Raw genomic sequence first — 19,796 nt, forward strand, 5'->3', positions numbered from 1 at the left:
GAGTGTGCAGTGGAGGGGCACCTGGCAGTGGCTGGCAGGCGTAAGGAACCTTGGGGAAGAGAGTGATTCTGAACTGAGTATTACAGGAATCAAGAAGTCAATAGGAAATGAAAAATGCAAGGAGTAATGGGGTCTAACCTTTATCACTGGCATCAAGAGAAAATTCCCCAGACTTCTACAGCCACCCCAACTTGGATTGCAAGTCTCCATTCCTGCTTTATCTCCCACTCCCTGACTTCACAATATAATTAACTCTCCGATCGACTCCTATCAAACGTGGATATGTTCATCTCTGAATTCTTGTTCTCTCTGGTCTCCTCTGCACATGTTGCCACATGGTGGATGGTGAGCACATTTTTGTCTCTCTCTCTTTTTTTTTTTTTTTTTGAGATTTTATTTATTTCGAGAGAGAAAGCACCTGAGCAAATGGAGGAGGGTGCGAGGGAGGCAGAGGGAGAGAAAATCTCCAACAGACTCTGCATTGATCCGCGAGCCCAGCATGAGGCTTAGTCCCGCGACCCTGAGACCATGAACCAAGTTAAAAACAAAAGTCAGATGTTTAACCGATGGAGCCACCAAGGCACCCCCACTTTTTTGCCTCTTTGAAAGGCTCTGCAGTCTTCTGAACCTGCACTGTTTCCCTAGTCCTTCAAAATTCCCAAACCTTACCAGGTTATGAGTTCCCTCCCTTCTTCAAGCTGAAAGCATGTTTACCATACTCTGACTCTAATTTGAATAATTCTACCCACTCACTTTCATTAAAATATTGCACAATAACTTTGAAATTATTTATATTTCTATGGATTTATATGTTCCTTTCATTAGTTATATTCCTTTATTCCTCAAATAATGGGTTTGTCTTGGAATTTGTGTTTTGGAATGATGAGATTCCTCAACTGTTATCTTTCTTTTATTTGATCGAGGAAAAAATAGGAACTCTTATGTGTTGACAGTTAGTGTATCAGGAATTAAGGCATGTAAAATATGTCAACTTTTCAGATTCCCCTCAATGCCTCTGAGCTAAATATTATTATCGCTGTTTTCTAAAAATACAGGCGGTCACTGGGGCTTCATTGCCCGCACAGACATCTAGTCTAGCCAGAATCCTGAGTGTGGAGTCAAACCAGCACCAGAGCCCAGGCTGATGTGGCTCCAGCCTGCGACCATCTGCGTGCAATCCAGGGGACCCACAGAGGCAGATTCATTTCTCGACATGACACGGCTCTGCAGTGTCAGGGCCAGAGTGATCCTCAGGTCTGTGCACTGGCCACACTGATCAGCTAGACCTATGACCTAAAGCAACTGCGCAGGACCCCAGTTCACCAGTTTCCTCAGTTTTATAATGTGGCTGAAGAGAGCCCCTACCACCTAGGTTGTGGTAAGGAATGGAGGAGCTCATGCTGGGGCCATCACCGTTCCTGTTAGTACCCACAGCTGTCGTAGGACTTGTTTTGTTGATGGTTTTTTTTTTTCTCTTTTTGGCCCTTTTTGGCACAGAAAACATGCAATGCTTATTTGTTTTACAGTTTCTAGTTTTATTTCTATGACAGTCCTCTTGTTTTCCAGAATATAAAAAATGAAATGGTATTTGACTTCAGTTCAAGAGCTTGACAGTTGAGTCACGCTTTACAAAAAAGAAGGGTGTCATTTAGGCTGTCAAGAAAATATGGGGATTGTCACACAGCTTTGGACAGGCAGTGATGGGGCCGCGCTGGTGTCCGTAACCTTTCTCTTCCTCTTTCCAAGCATCTTCGTGCACCAAAAAAGGGGACACTGACCTTGAGAGTGCACGGAGAAGAGATACTATTTCAAATGAAGCAATAAAATGTGTAATATATGTTAGTAATTAGAGAAACTGTTTCACTCTTTTCTCAGGTTTAATAGCTTCTCAAATATGGTGAATAAGTTAAGGGAGTTTTTTAATATTCCTCCGAAATATGAATCCATGTACCACCTTGTATTATATAATTAAAAATGTCTTTGATCTGAAAGTCTTAGATTTATCCTCGCAAATTAAGTGTTGAACATCGGATCTCCCAGTTTCATTCATAATGCAAACAAGTAAAGGCAAGCAGGGCCACTTCTGGGGGGGTCCTCAACACAGAGGGAGAACGTACCTTGATTCACATCAAACACCATCATGTGTCATCTGGGAAGGAAGGCTGATGGGCAGCACGAGAGTTACCTTAACTCTGTCCCGAAGAGAACGGGAGATACAACTTAGACGTCTGGGGAACGTACACAACCCTATACTCAAATAGATCTGTAACACAGAAGAGGTGGGACCCACCGAAGACGTCTCTCTACTTTGTGACGTCTGTGAGGCTGTCCCAGCACCATCACCTCCTAGGACTCTGCTGCGAATACTAAAAGGATATCACATGTGAAAACACTTTGAAAATAAGAAGCGTTAGAAGTATGTTTGTTGTGTTTTCATTCTTTAAGTGGGCTATGCCCATGGCAGAGGGGGTGAGTGTCCACCTGACCATGTGTATGGTTTTATGAAAAGAAATGGGACGTTAGCTGTAATTTAGATGAATCCAGTAGAGAAGTAAAGATTTGTTGGAAAGACTAGGTTTTTATTTTCGATTAATAAAAAGATGCTATTAATACTGAAAGAAAATATCACAACACGAGCTTTTCATAGAGTTCATTTAATAGAGTAAGATGTCACCTGTCATCTAGACTGATGAACAGTGCTGATGACATAACTTCTACTGTAAGGGTGCTATGATGTTTAATGAATGAGCCTAAAAGTCAGGTTAGTACAGTTGGGGGGAATTAGTCGTGGAGATGCCAGGGATTGAACCTGGGACCTTATGCCTGCAAAGCATATGCTCTACCATTGAGCTACATCCCCAGATATGGAGACAGCCTGATATGGAGATGAGTTGGCACAGTTAGTCCTTTTAAAAAGATGGGCAGATGATCTCTAGGGAATGAAACAGCCCTGGGTTCCTATGGTTTCAAATTCCAGTCACGGAACATTCTTAAGCATTCCTCAAGGGACGTTTTGCACCATTAATATAGAATCGTTCTGCTGCTTTAGAGCTCAATATCGTGCTAGCTTCCCAAGCCTTATTTATAGACACGGTGAAGTACCACCTTCCTTCAAAATTCATCTTATTTCTGTGGTCTCCTACTCATCCATCCAAGAAAATATTTTAATTATATTCCACAAAGTCCTTATGCCTTCTATAGGGGAAGGGAAAAAATCTTTCTTCCTTAGTCCCCTAGGTTCTGTGACTTGAGTCTTGAAAATTAGACCAACGAAAAGTGGATTAACAAGGGAAAAAGGGAGTTTCTTACTAATTCCCTCCCACCTCCACCCCCAACACAACGGGGAGAAACCCAGCGATGAGTAACTCAAAGGGGTGGATAGAAGAGGGAAACAATCAATCAGTGGGAAGTGACAAGACAAAGAAAGAGGGGTTTAGGTTTTTAGAGGTGCAAACTGGGGTAAATAAATGTATAGGGGAAAGCAGAGGGAGATAGGGGCTTTCCAGAGGGACTGAGGGTGTAGAATCTTCTTGGGATAGTGCTATCTCCAGTGGAGGGTTGGCATCCCCTTCCTGGAACAGGGTGAGTTGGGAGCATCACAATGGGAATTTAGGGTCTGCTTCCAGAAAAACAGATGTCTTCATCTCAAAATAATCCTTGTGCCAGAGTGCTGTATTTGGGGGTGGTGTAGTCTGAACAACCTTCATATCCTTCCTGGGGTGAAGGTCAGAATAAGGGGTCTTCTTACTGAGAAGAAAAAGATGAAGGAGTTGACTTGTTGCCATAACAATACTTCCCTCAGTACAGGGAAATGGCATTCTGGATCTAACAGCCCACCCGAGTTACGTGGCACTGCCTGGACCAGAGGAAGCAGCCTTGCTCTGAGGGGAGCATGCACGTTCCAGAAGGACCTGAGTCCAAACCGTGGAGAACCATCAGCACTTGATTTTCCCTGGCTATGACGATAAAGATGAAAGAGTGATTTGATAAATAAGATTTCCACAGTGAGAGGACAAACAGAAACACCAGACACAAATGAAAGAGCTATTCTTTGGTTTCATCTGCTTGATTACCACAACCCATAATGCCGAATGCAGCATATCCCTTGATAGGATTATTAGCGTAGGGCCCTCTAAATATTTGATGAGCTCATTGGAGCCTTACAGAAAATCCAATTTCCGGGTTATCACTAACAGCATATTCTGACACTCCTCCTCTTTGCTAAGAAGATGCAAACTTTAAAGCACACTCCTGCTCTATCTTAGCAAATTTGGACATTCTTGGCCAAGATAAGCTAAGAACAGCAAACTCATTTATGAACTGATTCAATGATATAGGATGCACTTACCTATATCAGTGAAACTAGTAGAGGACAGGACCAAAATAATAAAGGGTTACCAAAAGGAAAAAAATAATCTCCTTTCTTTTCAGCTCTGGTTCCAATATAATGATGGCTTTAGAAAAACCTTTATCCTAATATTGTTTTCTATAATCCTAGATACTTAACTTCAGATGTATATACTGATATTCCTTTTGAAAAATATGAAAGTACAGAGTAATTCAAATATTGATTAAAATAAGTCCAAAATACAGATAATTCTCTTGAGTACGACTATCATTATAGCCTTTAAATCTCTTACCTTAACATTGCTGGGTCTTCATCCATCTGTGAAAACACAGCTAGTAAAACTAGATGTGACTGAGGTGCAAATTACTCCCTACCAGACCTCCATCCTACCATGTACTTTCCTATAAAATACTCTACAATAAAGACTCAGAGAAGAGAGTAGTGCCTCAAATGTTTATCATATGACTGTGCCCAGGAGTAGGCATGCAGAATAAACCTAAAATAAATTACTTTAAATGCTTCTGGGTAGTCATAGAAAATTTAATTTGTCCTGAAAAGACTTTTGAGTTTGAAACAAAATGAGAAAAATCAACAAGATTATGAAGTTTCCATATTTTCTTTCAGTCCATAAACCTAACATTCTTTCTGTAAAATTATTCTCAGAGAAATTTATGCTTGTTTCCTTATATATTGACTTAATTGTCCATAATCCATGCACATGAGGAATTCACACTGGTGAGAGAGTGGGTTTCACTAGATTGTTCTGCTGCAAGACTATGGGACCTGATCCCGAGTTAGATGCTGAGTTAAGTCGAGCACATTCGTTACCACCACACAAGAAAGATTGGCCATGCCATGTTTCTTGTTGGAAGCACAAAAGCAAGAGAGCCTCCACGTACCCACTATCTCTCTCCTCCACCCTCTGCCTTTTGCTGGCTTCTCTCCCTCTCATAAATGCTTTGCACATAAGGACTCATACATTTGTGATATGAAAATAAGCTTTCAACATGCCTTCTCTTTCTTATCTGTGCATTTGCTCTGTGAAAAGCACTGAAAAGTACCAACTTAACTCTTGCTTTTGTTAAATGTAATTTGATAGAATAATAAGATTTTATAGCCATTATGCATGGATACAATTTCATTGTGAAAGTCCGTGGAATTACTTAAAATGTATATTTTGCAACGTATACTCAACCTTCCTCTATGATGAGGACTAGAGACTGGAGAAACAGAACACTTGAGGACAATACATGAGGAAGAATGCACTGTATGATTAATTATTTTACTCTTTCAAATACCATACTTAAGCCAAATATTCTTTTGTCACTAGGAATATGATTAAAAGAACTCTTGTTCTCTCTCTCTCGAACGCTCACAGTCTGGTAGAAAGAAAAACATATATAGTGAAAAAAAATGCATGTGTTATGGTTCAGCTAAATAGCAGATGATGTGGACAAAGAACCTCAAAATAGCAGTGACTTAATCTTCCAGAAAAGGTTATTCTTCACACAGACACAAAATCTCTTGAAACATATACGAGGTAAGGATGGGATCAGAAAAGGTAAGTCTCTGCCCCACTTTGGTCCTTAGGGACTCAATTTAATAGTATCTTAACCACCTTTTTAGTCACTGGCCCCATCAATATTAGAAAGGAGAACGTGGAGAAACATCTGGGGTTCTTCATTGTTGTGGTCTGGAAAAATCTGGCTAGAATACCAGGGTCACAGGAAGTACAGTGTTCGTGTGTGCAGGAGGGAAAGAGAATATAGGTAGTACTGAACATCAGAAGTATCTACCACAAGGAGTGCTTGAGTAAAGCAATATGAAACATGGACCTTATGGTAGTTTGTGAAAGGGTGGGTGGGAGAACCCATGGGGGACATAAGGAAATGTTCCACTCCTTGCTGGCCAATGAGCCAGTGACATCTACTCCCTCCCTCAGCTGGTAACTGGCAACACTCTGATGTCACCTCAAATAATGATCCCCCCCCCCCCACACACACACAAGAAGTCTGGGTACTAATACCCAGACCTGTAAGTTTGTTACTTTCCATGGCAAAGGGGATTCTGTGGATGTGAGGAAATCAAGGATCTTGAGACAGAGATTATCCAAGAGGATACAGGTGGGTCCAATGTAATCATAAGGGTCCTTACAAGGGAAAGAGAGTAAGATAAGGAGTTCTGCGACAGGAGTAGGGGTCAAAGTGATGTGATGGCTTTGAAGATGGAGGAAGGGGCCAGAAGCCAGGGGATGCACGTGCCTCTGGGACATGAAAAAGGCAAGGAAACAGATTTTCCCTTAGAACTTTAGAAGGAACTAAAATGCTGACCCCTTAATTTTAACAAATGTTTTAAGTTTTAGGTGTTCAAAATAACTGATTATTTGCCTCGAGTCATCATTTTTGGTTGGATATTCTGTGTATGTCTAGTAGACTCTCACCAAATCTTAGCAAATCTTCAGGGCCCATATCAAACACCGATTCCTCCATAGCCCTTTTCAAAAGACTTGAACAAATGCTTAAGAGAGTTGTGGTATCTCTTCAGGTAGTTTGAACATTATTTCCTTACACATTCTAGATTTAACCTTTCTTCTTTTAAAGTATTTCTTACAATTTGAGTTGTATATATGGTTTGAAATGTATATATTATATAAAATATGCAACAACTTAATTTTGTGTATAATATATTTCTTTTTTTAATGCCTTACATAGAATTAGGCACATGATGAAACTTAAATAAAAATTTCTTATTGAATTTAACATGTAAATCTTATTATATCTGTATATACATATATAAAATTTCTTACTTCTAGTTTTGGAATTTTAAAGTCCTAAAGGAAAGCTTTAAAATACTTTCTAAATTTCATATTCAGCTCACAGAATCAGAAAAAAAGTTTACAAGCATAAAATATGAAATAATGGCATTAAGACTATAGACTTACACAAATATAAAATCATAAACTTATGCTGTTTTAAGGCATGAAATTTGTGGCAATTTGTGACAGCAACAATCAAAAGGGAATATACCCTGCCACCTCTTTTGGCCACTAGCTGTGGCACAGGTTCCCTATCCACGTCTGGTGTGGGTGGAGAGGGGCTCGGGGTGATGTGGAAAATGGAAAAGGACGCAGCGAGGGAAGCGGAGTTTCTCTCTGAGTCTATTCTTACAATCATGGGATCTGGCCCCCTTTGGATCCAGTCTTCTGTTATGGGGTAAATTGTGACCCTCAATGTTCAGATACCAAAGTCCTAACTTCAGTACCTCAAAAATCTGATAACAGGGTTATTGCAGACATAATTAGTCAAGATGAGGATGCACTGGAGTTGGATGGGCCCTAATCCAGTATGACCAGTGTCCTTATAGAAGGGAACTCTGGATACAAACACACACACGAGAATTTCATGTGAATTCCAGAGGTAGGGTGATGAGTTTACCAGCTAAGGACTGCAGACCAGCCACCAAAAGCCAGGAGAGAGTTGGAGCAAATTCTACCTTGTGAACCTTAGAAGGTACCAGTCCTGAACACACCCTGGTCTTGGACTTCTGGTCTCCAGAACTGCCAGAGAATAAGTCGCCACTTAAGCTGCCTTGTTTCTGATACTTCGGGCAGCTCCAGAGAGCCAAATCGCCCTCCTCCACCATGACTCAGCCTTCTCCCCACAGTGGTTTCTCACAGTTCTTGGGTTAGTTTTCAGAACCCATTCACTCTGCTTGCTCTTGTAGCCTCCCCAAGGTTGCTGTAATGGGGAGTCATCCTTTGACTGCATTTTCTTCTCATTTCGGTGGAAACAGTCTGTTTATATTTTTATCACGTACAACTTCTCAGAGAGTAAACACATATCCACTTACTAGTGGTCAGCGTTTCAGGCAAAGCTCTTTTTAGGATTGATTTCATTTATTATCAATGACGTTTTCCTCTCATACCCCTTTACTGATGTTAATAATTCATCCCAGTATTAGAAATGGTGATGTCCTCTCTGAAGTATTCTCCTTTTGTTTTTAATTTTTATTCATCAGTGTAAAGTCAGTGAATTCTGCCTGTGGTGTCAGTCAACAGGAGGATCTCCACAGAAGTTACCTCAGGTCTTATTTCACTGTGGCCCCAGCTATAAAATGCAATTATATAAGAACATCAGCATATAAGTCTACTGAAGTCTTTCTTCTCCCCATATTTAAGTCTTAACAAGGATTGGCAAAAGCTCCTTGTACAACAAGAACTCAAAAGGTATCATGCTTAGTGAAATAAGTCAATCGGAGAAAGACAACTATCATATGATCTCCCTGATATGAGGACATGGAGATGCAACATGGGGGTTAGGGGGATAGGAGAAGAATAAATGAAACAAGATGGGATTGGGAGGGAGACAAACCATAAGTGACTCTTAATCTCACAAAACAAACTGGGGGTTGCTGGGGGGAGGTGGGGTTGGGAGAGGGGGAGGGGGTTATGGACATTGGGGAGGGTTGTGCTATCGTGAGTGCTGTGAAGTGTGTAAACCTGGCGATTCACAGCCCTGTACCCCTAGGGATAAAAATACATTATATGTTTATAAAAAAAAAAACAAAAATTGGAAGGGGAGGTGAACCATAAGAGACTATGGACTCTGAAAAACAACCTGAGGGTTTTGAAGGGGTGGGGGTGGGAGGTTGGGGGAACCAGGTGGTGGGTAATAGGGAGGGCACGTATTGCATGGAGCACTGGGTGTTGTGCAAAAACAATGAATACTGTTACACTGAAAAAAAATAAATAAATTTATAAAAAAAAAGGCTTCAAGTGTGGCAAAGAATACTTTTCATATAGGCAAATTGGATGCCATAAAACACATAAATTTGTGTTTATATTATCTTATGAATGAAAAAATGTTATGACTAAGTAAAACCGACAGGAGAATCTAAACAAATTCTTCCCAGAGTTTTTTTTAGTGGTAGCCATTTTGTCATTGTGAATTACATGAACTTACTTTAGTTGGAATTAAACACATCAAAATCAAATTAATTTTCCCCTGCTTGTTTACATGAGAGAGCTCTTACAACCATAATTTTGCTTACAATATGATTTTTATGATATTTTATGACTTTTAGTTATTAGAGGTTCTAAGTAACTAATTCTTTGTCTCTAGTCAGCATTGGTAGTTGAATTTTGTCACATTTTGTAGACCTTCATCAAAATCTTACAGTTTCCTCAAGGTCCATATTAAGCACCAATTTCTATACAAGTTCTTCTTAAACAAGTTCTTCTTAAACAACACTAACATGTTAAAAATAGTAATGCTATCTATTTAGATAGTTTAAAAAGTATTTTATAGCATATTTTATATTTCATCTTTTGTCCTCTGAAATATTATTTATTGTTCAAAAGCAAAATCTTTGAATACAGAGATCAGGACTTTGATTTTTGTTTCTTTTTTACAATGATTTGAATAGGGGTGGGCACACAGTGGAGCATGAATATAAATTTTTCTATTTACGTTACCACGTCAATCTTATTTTATGTGTATATTTTAAAATGCTACTTCACAAAATGAAGTTGCCTTAGAAAAGTTGTTTTGTTTTTAAATATATAGGACACTTCTGTGGCTCAGTCGTTAAGCGTCTGCCTTCAGCTCAGATCATGATCCCAGCGTCCTGGGATCGAGTCCCACCTGGGGCTCCCTGCTCAGTGGGGAGACTGCTTGTCCCTCTCCCTCCATCCCTCCCTTCTCCCCTGCCCCCATTTTTTCTGCTCTGTCTCTCTTTCTCAAATAAATAAATAATCTTTTAAAAAATGTAAAACCCCAAAGGAAAGTTAAAAATTCCATTTCAAATTCCATATTCAGTTGCAGGACATGTGTGAACATAAAATGTATCATAGCATTAAGTTTGTATTTTTCTATAATTTTTTGTATATTTACATTTCTTAAAATACGGACTGTGAAGAAGCACTTCTACATGAAAAGTGACAATTTTTTAGTCCACCAAGAAGCACTTATTGAACATACATGCTAAAGGAAAGAATGTTACAAATCATTTTAATGGTTTCAACAATGAATTTCTTGACTGATGTTTTCCCATGAGAATAAATAACATGCTTCCTTTGTAATTAACCCTGATACATGGGGCTAACGACATCATCTTACTGAGGTACAAATGTTCAGTTTGGGGTTTGGGTTTTGGGTTTCTGAGAACAGCATTTTTCCCTCTTACCCTGAAATAACATCTCAGAGTGAGGTTGACAGGATGGGCAGAAATAATCAGACAATGACACTTCCAACATCAAATGAAACAGTAATTCTCTAAGTTCATAGAATTCTGCAGAACAGTTTTTTACAAATATAGCAATTTTCTGCATATGTAAGTATTTGCGGCAAAAATGAGATGAATGTGAAAAGTATTATTAGCATCTCATGAGTCACACCTATCATCAAAACGTCACTGAAGAAAACATAAATGCAGACACGTGTCAAGTGAAAGAGATTGCCACCTGCCAATCACCAGCCGCAAGTTGTAGAAGGAGAGGGGAAGGCAGAGTCTTGGAAAAAGCTATTATTTTCCCTGAAAAGCAATTTTTTGCTTCAGAGTGACTACAATAGGGTTTGATTGTGTTAATTTTATCATCTAACATGATTGATGATAGACCTACAGCATTGTCAAAACCTCAGCGAGCGAAATAGTTAAACATTTTTGACTGTTGACACCATGCAAAACACAAGGAGGCAAAAACAAAGGCCAGGGACAGCAGGCTGCTGCCTGGAGGCTTCCTTTTCAGGTGGAAACAAGAAAAGCTGTGATTGATGCCCCATTTCAAGTGACCTCAGGTAAGGTTTAACCACAGACTGTAAAAGAAGGTAAATGCATCAGTGATACACTAAGTGTGAACCTTACACGATAGATACATCCCAAGAAGACACCAGTGGGAAAAGCATCAGATTTCTTTATTTATTTGAAGATTTTATTTTTATTTTATTTTTTTTTACTTTTAAAAATTTTAATCTATACATATGGTTAAATGCTAATTTACAAGATAAAATTGTCAGTCAGCTCTTTTTCTCCTCAGCAGGTCTCACAGTGTTACGTGTGGATGGATCCACTCCATTATTTATTTATTTATTTGAGAAAGACAGAGTGAGAGAGAACACACACGGGGAAGAGAAGGAGACACAGGCTCCCCGTTGAGCAGTGAGCTCCATGAGGGGCTCAATCCCAGGATTCTGAGATCATGCCCAGAGCCAAAGGCAGACCCTTAACTGACTGAGTGACCCAGGCACCCCAAGCATCAGATTTAAAATCCAGGAACTGGCTGGCTTCTATGCTTCACCCAAAGTGTCCCAGGCCAGATACCAATAACATGCACCACTGGACTATTCAAATAACCAAGATGTGGAGACATCCTAAATGTCTGTGGATGGCGAATACGTAAAGGAAATGTGGTCCATGTAATGGCCTATGCTCCGCCATGTAAAAGAAGGAAATCCTACCTTTTGTGAGAGCGTTGACGAATCCGGAGGACATCATGCTAAGTGAAATAAGTTAGATGCAGAAGGACAGATACTGTATAATCTTCCATATATGTGGAATCTAAAATTATAGAACTCACAGAAGCAGAGAGTATAATGGTAGTTACTTTGGGCTGGAGGATGAGGGGAAAAAAGGAGATGTGGAGGCCGAGAAAATTAAGGCCATCCCACCTCAAGTTTAGCTGATGTGGGAAACAGAGGCAGAAGAAAATCATTAAAATTCCTGACCTACCAACAAGCCCTTGAAACTGACAGAGTGGCTCTCCCCTGGGGACTCAACTGCCCTCACCTTGAGGTTTTGCTAAGGACAACCCCAGCCTGACTGACCCCCTGTAAGTCTGCTTTAACAATTCCTTTAACTCTAAACCTCCAAGATTGTATCAAGAATCATTCCCGGGGCGCCTGGGTGGCTCAGTGGGTTAAGCCGCTGCCTTCGGCTCAGGTCATGATCCCAGGTCCTGGGATCGAGTCCCGCATCGGGCTCTCTGCTCGGCAGGGAGCCTGCTTCCTCCTCTCTCTCTGCCTGCCTCTCTATCTACCTGTGATCTCTCTCTGTCAAATAAATAAATAAAATCTTTGTAAAAAAAAAAAAAAGAATCATTCCCAAGTATATGGCCCACTGATAACATCTAAAAGGTCTCATGAGAAGATTTTTATTATTGGTAACAAATAACCTTTCTCCCAACAATAGCTAGCCCCTCAAGGTCCTGGAGACCTTGCTTCCAAAAATCCTTAGAGACTTACAATCCCTAATTCCCTTTGTCCTCACCCACTGCCGAGTCCACCCCTACTCTGCCTTTAAAAACTCTGACTGTAATCTGGTTCAGGGTCCAAGTCCCTACTCCGCTGCATCGGGTATACTTGGGCCCACTTGGGCTTAAATTTGTCAAATAAACCCTCGTGTAATTGCATTGGTGCTTGGCTCCTTGGTGGTCTCTCGGACACAAAAACTCGGGCATAACAGAGATATTGGTCAAAGCTACAGGCTTCCAGTTGTAAGATGAAGAAGTTCTAAAACTAAGGTACAGCATGGTGAGTATAGTTAGTAAACTGTAGTGCACACTCAAAATTTGCTCAAAGAGTAGATCTTTGGTGTTCTCCCCAACAAAAAAGAAGGCAACTTTGTGAGGTGATGGATGTCTAATGGGCTTGATTGTGGCAACCATTCACAATGTGCACATACACTAAAACTTCCTGTTGCAAATATATATAATTATGTCCATCATACTTCAGTGAAACTGGGGGAAAATGGAAAAGAAGTCACCACTGGGTAAATTATTTAACATTTTGTATCTTTTGGCTTAGAAGTTAGAAAAGTCAGAAACATTTTGAAAATATTTATCTCGTTATTATCACCACACTTTGTGACCACAGGAGATGCAGCACTTTCAAAAATGAAACACGAGCCTACACGTAAAGAATGAGCATATTCTCAAGATGAATGGTGCCACTTGTAGGAATCTCAGAATCGGCCCCATGTGGTAGTAGAGCTGAGGGCAGCTGAAAGAAAGACTGATCTATAATGGCTCTTTTGGAATCTAACTTAGTTGTGGGTCATGGCTTCCCCGATCCTTATCCTCGGCAAGTCACCTGGAACCTTCCTTTAAACCATCCTTCCTGGTTTCCTCCAATGAAATATGTGAATAACAATTGTGAGTATTTCATAGAACTTCGGAGGATAATGTGGAGATAATTTATTAAGATTTTTAACACAGTACGTGACAAGGTACATACTCACCGAGCTAGCTATTATTATCATGATTCCTTAATTGGAACATGTTCCTTGGGGTTTTGTTCTATATAATTGCTTCCCATAGGGCTGTCTGTGAGTCTGAAAATGTTCTCTGTCTACGCTGTCCAATCCAACAGTCCTGAATCCATGGAAATACTGAACACTTGAAACACGGCCAGTATGACTGACGAACTGAAGTTTCTATTTTATTAATTTTAAATTGAAATAGCCACACATCTCTTCGGATGCTGTATCAGACTCTGCCGGTGTGGACTCTTTCCTCATTCAACGCTCTCTACCTGGGCGATCCTGTGTCGATCCACAGGCCTGCACCCAGGCATCCCGCAATCTCCATCTCACCCCAAAACAGTAACTAGTGCTTACAAGGCACTGTTTAGGTGCCAGGCATTTCTAAGAGTTCTGCAAGCAGTGTCTCATTCCAGCCATGCAGCATTTTTTTGCCATAAATACAATTATTCCAGTTAAGTTGCAGATGAGAGAAAACAGGAACAAGCTGATTCATGTCTGAATGAGAAGTTGAACAAAATAACCTTCATAGCTAATGCAATGATCTGGATGTATGAACCTTTGTTAAATGCTTTGCCTAAGGACTGGGTTCTTCCTAACAAAACCAGGACTAGAATGCAGGCAGGGTTCCTGCTTTCCATCCAGTGCTCATTACCACTCTGTTCCACTGTGTCAGCAAAAATACAAAAATCTCTGCTGAGAAACTAGAGATCCGGGCAAACCTTCCTGAGGAAATAGGGGAATGGGCATGGAAAGGATGCTAAAGAATGAAGCTAAGTTTGTTAAGGAAAGTGCTAATAAAGGAAATTCTATGTGGCCAGTTCTGAGTCTAGTAAGGGTAAAATGCGCGTGTACACACACACACACACACACACACACATACACACTCTCCTTGTATGATATGCACACACAGAGAGATACATTTTAAAGTAATAATAAAATGGGATGTTTCAATGTGAACTTTAAGGGATTCAGGTTAGAAAGGAGACATTTTTTAGATTGTCTAAATGTCCATTGAAGCTATGAAGACTCCGTTAGCTCTCATTATAAGGGATGTCAGGCTTTCATTCTACTTTAATTTGAATGGCTTGCAGAACATGTTTGAGAAGAAATCAAAGAAACCAGGTGAGATGAGAGAGAGAGAGTACAATAGGATGTTTATGCTTCCTTTTGTTCAATTTTAGAGAATCAAATATCTCTGGAAGCTACTAGAAAGAACTTGTGAACAGTCATTTCTCAGCTAGTATTTACTCTTAAAACATCAAGTATTGTTTCCTTCTAAGAGCTTACACTTCTTGTTCTATCCCTAGAGCACTAGTATGTGCATTGGTAAGAGGTTAGACGTAATAAACATGATTAGGGACATATGGGACATTCCTCAGGCACCCCTGGCTGTCCTAAAGCTGAGGGAAGGAAAAACAAGTAGTTAAGGAGATCACAATCCTGCAAGACAGGAGTCTCCCTCAGTTTACAAATGTCTTAGCAAACTACAAGACCAAAACTTCCAGAAGGAAATGTAGACACAATTAAATGTCCTTACAACATGACAGTGTTGAAGTGGGCAGAGTGTAATGTTCTCCAGGAAGCTCCCAACTATCTCAATGTTAATGCCTTGCCAGAGAGAAAAATAACCTCAACTTGACAAAGGCAAGGCCTTGGGTATTCTGGGAGTCTTCTTTAACATATGAAAATCCTTTGAAAATCCCCATTTTCCTTAACTCCCCCTACTCCCAAGTATATAAACAAACACAAGCCTGGGGCAGCAGCTCTTTCTGCCTAAGGTCCTGCTTCTTGTTTTTAAAATAATTATTAAATATTAAAATTTTATAATAATTTAAAATATAAAATATGATATTAATAAATAAAAGATTTTATTAATAATTTAATAAAAATTAAATAATAATTAAAATAATTTTGACTTAAAAGTAATCTCTTAACTTAAAAATAATCCGGTATGGGGCACCTGGGTGGCTCCGTCCTTAAGCGTCTGCCTTCGGCTCAGGTCATGATTCCACGGTCCTGGGATCAAGCCTGGCATCATTGGGCTCCCTGCTCAGCATGAAGCCTGTTTCTCCCTCTCCCACTAGCCCTGCTTGTGTTCCTCTCTCACTGTGTCTCTCTCCGTCAAATAAATGAATAAACTCTTTTTAAAAAATATCCCAGTGTCCATATTATAAACCTGAAAGTAGAAATTTGATAATTCTCTCTAGAAACATTTCTTCAGAAAGAGAGAAAATATTCATATTCTGGCAAGAAAATATGCCTTCTAAGTACAGAAAAGCAAGTTTTTTGTTATTTATACAAATTTACAAACTTGTTTACAGGGACTACACACCTTTAAAATACCACATCATGTTTTATGTTTTCACAAAGATGATATCCAAAATGAGCAGTAGCCTTTATTGCCTTTGAAAGAAGTACGGCTCTGTTTTACAAACTGCAAAAGCTAATCAGCTTCACATCCTGGACCAAATCCTGAGCCAGATACAGCGAGAAATGAGAAACGGGGGCACACAGCTAACAGGCCTGGGACCTGGGTTTCCTGACTCGCTGACCAGAGTTAACTGTTTGGGAACACTCCTAATAAACTGAGAGGATGTTCAGAATTTGAAAGACACCCTGGTGCCTCTGCCTTCACATCGCGACTTTTCTATTTCCGCTTGTTTAAAGTAAGCACACGAACGTAACCTGTAACTTGTGGATCAGGAACCCTTTCTGATCACATGCATCATTTTGGGGAGTCTGACCCTCTGATGCTCATCAGAACAAACTGGCCATGTCCCTATCACCGCCTTTACCACAGAATTAGAATAAAATAATCTCTTTGTATAACTGTACCTTTCACCAAACTGGGAAACTTTTATTAGCAGAAGCTGAATGTTACTCTTCTTCCAATCCCTGATACCTAAACGCTAATTTGACACTAACTGCTTAATTAAATTTTGCTGGGAATTGTGCCTGGGTGGCTCAGATGGTTGGACATCTGCCTTCAGCTCAGGTCATGATCCCAGCGTCCTGGGATCGAGCCCTGCATCCAGCTCCCTGTTCCACTGGGAGCCTGCTTCTCCCTCTCCAGCTCCCCCTGCTTGTGTTCCCTCTCTTGCTGTGTCTTTCTGTCGTAAATGAATAAAATCTTAAGGAAAAAAAAAGAGTAAAATCATTTAAAAATTTTTGCTGGGAAAAACAAGTAGATGAAAGAATGAATGCATGAATGACTTTAAATTTTACTGGCATCAAGAATAGTGTAATATGTAACTTGAACTAATGAGAAACAAAAATACTTCATGATCTGTCTCCTACCAAAACTTTCCCATCCTGTTAGCAGTCACAGGTGTGTTTACGTTTTCATCTTTGGTTTTAGGAAATCCGTATTATCCATTACAATTGATTTTTATGCCTCCAGCGAGTCTCCCCTACCCCTACCCCTACCCCATCAAAGGGGACAACGGTCAGGTCTTCTCAAACCATGATCAATCACATCTTTATTGCTACTTAGAAGAACTTGCGTGTCAGAGACACGCCTGAGAATGAGGAACCTAGCTGGGGCTGAGGACCGGATGTGTGACGGGGAGAGGTGGTCATGACGGGGCTGATGGAAGATCCGCAGCAGAAGGGAATACAAGATCAGAGAAGGAAAACTTCTGCCTGAAGAGCAGCAACAATGTAGAAGAAACCCCTCTCTTCTTTTTGTTTTTCCTTCTATACATTGCTCAGGAGCATGAGATGCGGATGGAGAGCACCTGAGACCTCACTGCCTCGCCGCGTTTACTTCTGAGCCAATGACGGCACTGCCCTTGAGGGACTCAGTCTCCTTTGTATCTGCTAAATTAAAGAGCTACAAATTAAAGCATCGTGTCTACAGCAGAAGTGCGGAAGATATTTTCTACAGAGGGGGAATGACTTTCTCAGCGCCCGCCCATGCAAGAAATTCTTCAAAGATAGACTCGGCCATTTAAAAAATTTTAATAGTAAAAGTGATCCAAAAATGGTCAAAGGAAACAGAAATGGGAGAAACAGTTTGAACAAGTATGACTGACAAATTCTAGCAGATAGAGGATATAAAATCAGTGAAGAACTCTATCATGGACTCAGTAGTCTCTCCAGTGTAAAATCCAGACACCATACCAGGACCCATGCATAACCCAGTTCTTTCTGCCGCCATCATGAGCGCACGGTGACAGGTGCTCCTGTCCTGGACAGGCAGCCTGCCTCTGGTGACTGACCCCTTCCTTTTTTTTTTCCCCCTTTCTTTTTTCTTTCATAATTTATTAGTTCATTAACGCTTCTCCAAATACATTACCTTGAATGTCACTTTACCATTCCTCAGATTTTACAACTTATATTCACTTCCAGGCACTTTAGTTTCTTAGAGAACCATAGGTGCTGAGATGTACATGCAGATTCCTGCTCCAGACTGAGGTGTTCATTGTTCTGCTTGCCAGGAGTTTTGGCTTCTGAAGATTCACGCCTGACTTCTCTAGAATCTGCCCTTGGCCAGTGGGAGCGGTCTTACTCTTACTCAAGGTTACATCCTTCCCTGAGGAAAGACCACATCCAGCGGCTAGTTCAAATGGGTGGAGGAGGGCTTGGGCTCTGTGCCTCAATGAGAGACATCCCTCAAGAGCCATGTGAGCCATGGCTGACTTCTTTCCACCATTCCCACAGAAGACCCAGCAGTTGGGCATTCTGGGGGATACAGAGTTATATTTTGTCCGGACCCTCATTGGGGCTCATTAGTTATCCAGGGAGGCCTTACACACTAAGACTTGTACTTCCCAGCCACGCTATCCAAAGGAATGTGTGTTGTTTCCTTTACCGTCATAACCTCTCCAGAAGTGCCTTGTTAATGTTATCACTACTTGCCTCCCTTCTTCCACTAGCTCTCCTTCCACAGGGATTATGTTTCCCTGTTTCCTACCTTATCAGCTGCCCCTCTGTGGCAGCATGGAGTCCTGTGCTTGGTGCTCCCTTCCAGAAAGGACTTTCCCTTTTTCCTGTGATGAGTGCTGAGAGCTGACACATGCAGCAGCAGTCCTTGGGGCCACCTTCTCTGGAAACTCTGAGCCAGTGACTGAGCATGGTGGTGACTCCACGACCAGGCCATTTCTGCCCAGTGCATGAAACCGTCACCAGCCAACCCATGCCCTAGGGCTCCTTGCTGGGCTGGCCGAGGCTAGGCCTCCTACTACCTCTTCCCACATGTATTTCTCTCAGGTGTCCCTCCTGGTCCCCAGAAACCCCACAAGTTGCTGGCACTCCTCTCATCTTCGCATCTGCTGCCTGGAGAACAGAACAGGTGAAACCAGGCACAGCACTCAGCAAATAAGAACTTGATGGCATTTGTGGCTGGGATAAATCAGAACCACTAAAACCAGTTAAGAAAGATGCAAGAAGGAAAACGAAAATTCACAGAAGAAACAGGTTCAAACTTACCAGGAATCCAAATAATGTAAATTTGAGATGACCAAATTTGTGAAACTGCAATAAAATCCCACTGTTGCTTTCCTGGTGTGGAGGAGGGAGCTAAGCTCTCACCATGTAGTTGTTCTTCCCAGAAATACAGTTGTGCTTTTCACACCACACACAGTCTGATTTCATCCACGCAGCGTGGGAATTGCAGGCTCAGATCTGAGCTGATAAGAATCTCACAAAAGACAGTGAATGGGACTCAGCTCCTTCTGGGTCTCAGTCTCCGTCCTTCTGTGTCCTTGCATCCCTCTGTCTCTCCATCTGTCTCTCGCTTTATCTCTCTCTACCACTCTCTCAATTTTTTTTTCAGGCTCTGTACATTTAGCCCTGCAATTTAAAAACAAAACAAAACAAAACAAAGAAACAAAAGATTTTGATGACTGGACTAAAAGGAAAAAAAAATTATTTAACTTTACCTTTCTTTCAGTGTCTAAGCCTAAACCCTTCAGATTCATCTAAACAGCATTCTTAATTTTAAAGTTCTCAAAAGAGTCTATATAGCCAAATTTTCTCCATAGATAACTCTGAAGGAAACCCGAAGAGCCCAAATTGCTTCCCTCACGTGTGGAGTATCTTCTCCAGCAAACTGAAGCAGTTAATGAGAATTTCCAAGAATCCTTGTAAATCCGGTAGTAAAAAAACCTGACTTTAAAGTAAGAAGGCTTTAATTTAGAAAACCCAGATCTATTATTTAAATAATCATAAGACTTCTGACCTTCATGTTTCT

The 19,796-nt window shown here is 40.7% G+C and overlaps 1 non-coding gene across 1 annotated transcript; it reads right to left on the bottom strand.

The window, feature by feature from the left end:
- Positions 1-2,788: 2,788 nt before the first annotated feature.
- TRNAA-UGC lies at positions 2,789-2,860 on the bottom strand. The gene has a single exon. It is a non-coding gene; the product is annotated as a tRNA-Ala (tRNA).
- Positions 2,861-19,796: the final 16,936 nt, after the last annotated feature.

This window comes from Meles meles, chromosome 12, assembly GCF_922984935.1.
Source record: "Meles meles chromosome 12, mMelMel3.1 paternal haplotype, whole genome shotgun sequence".
Classification (NCBI taxonomy): domain Eukaryota; kingdom Metazoa; phylum Chordata; class Mammalia; order Carnivora; family Mustelidae; genus Meles; species Meles meles.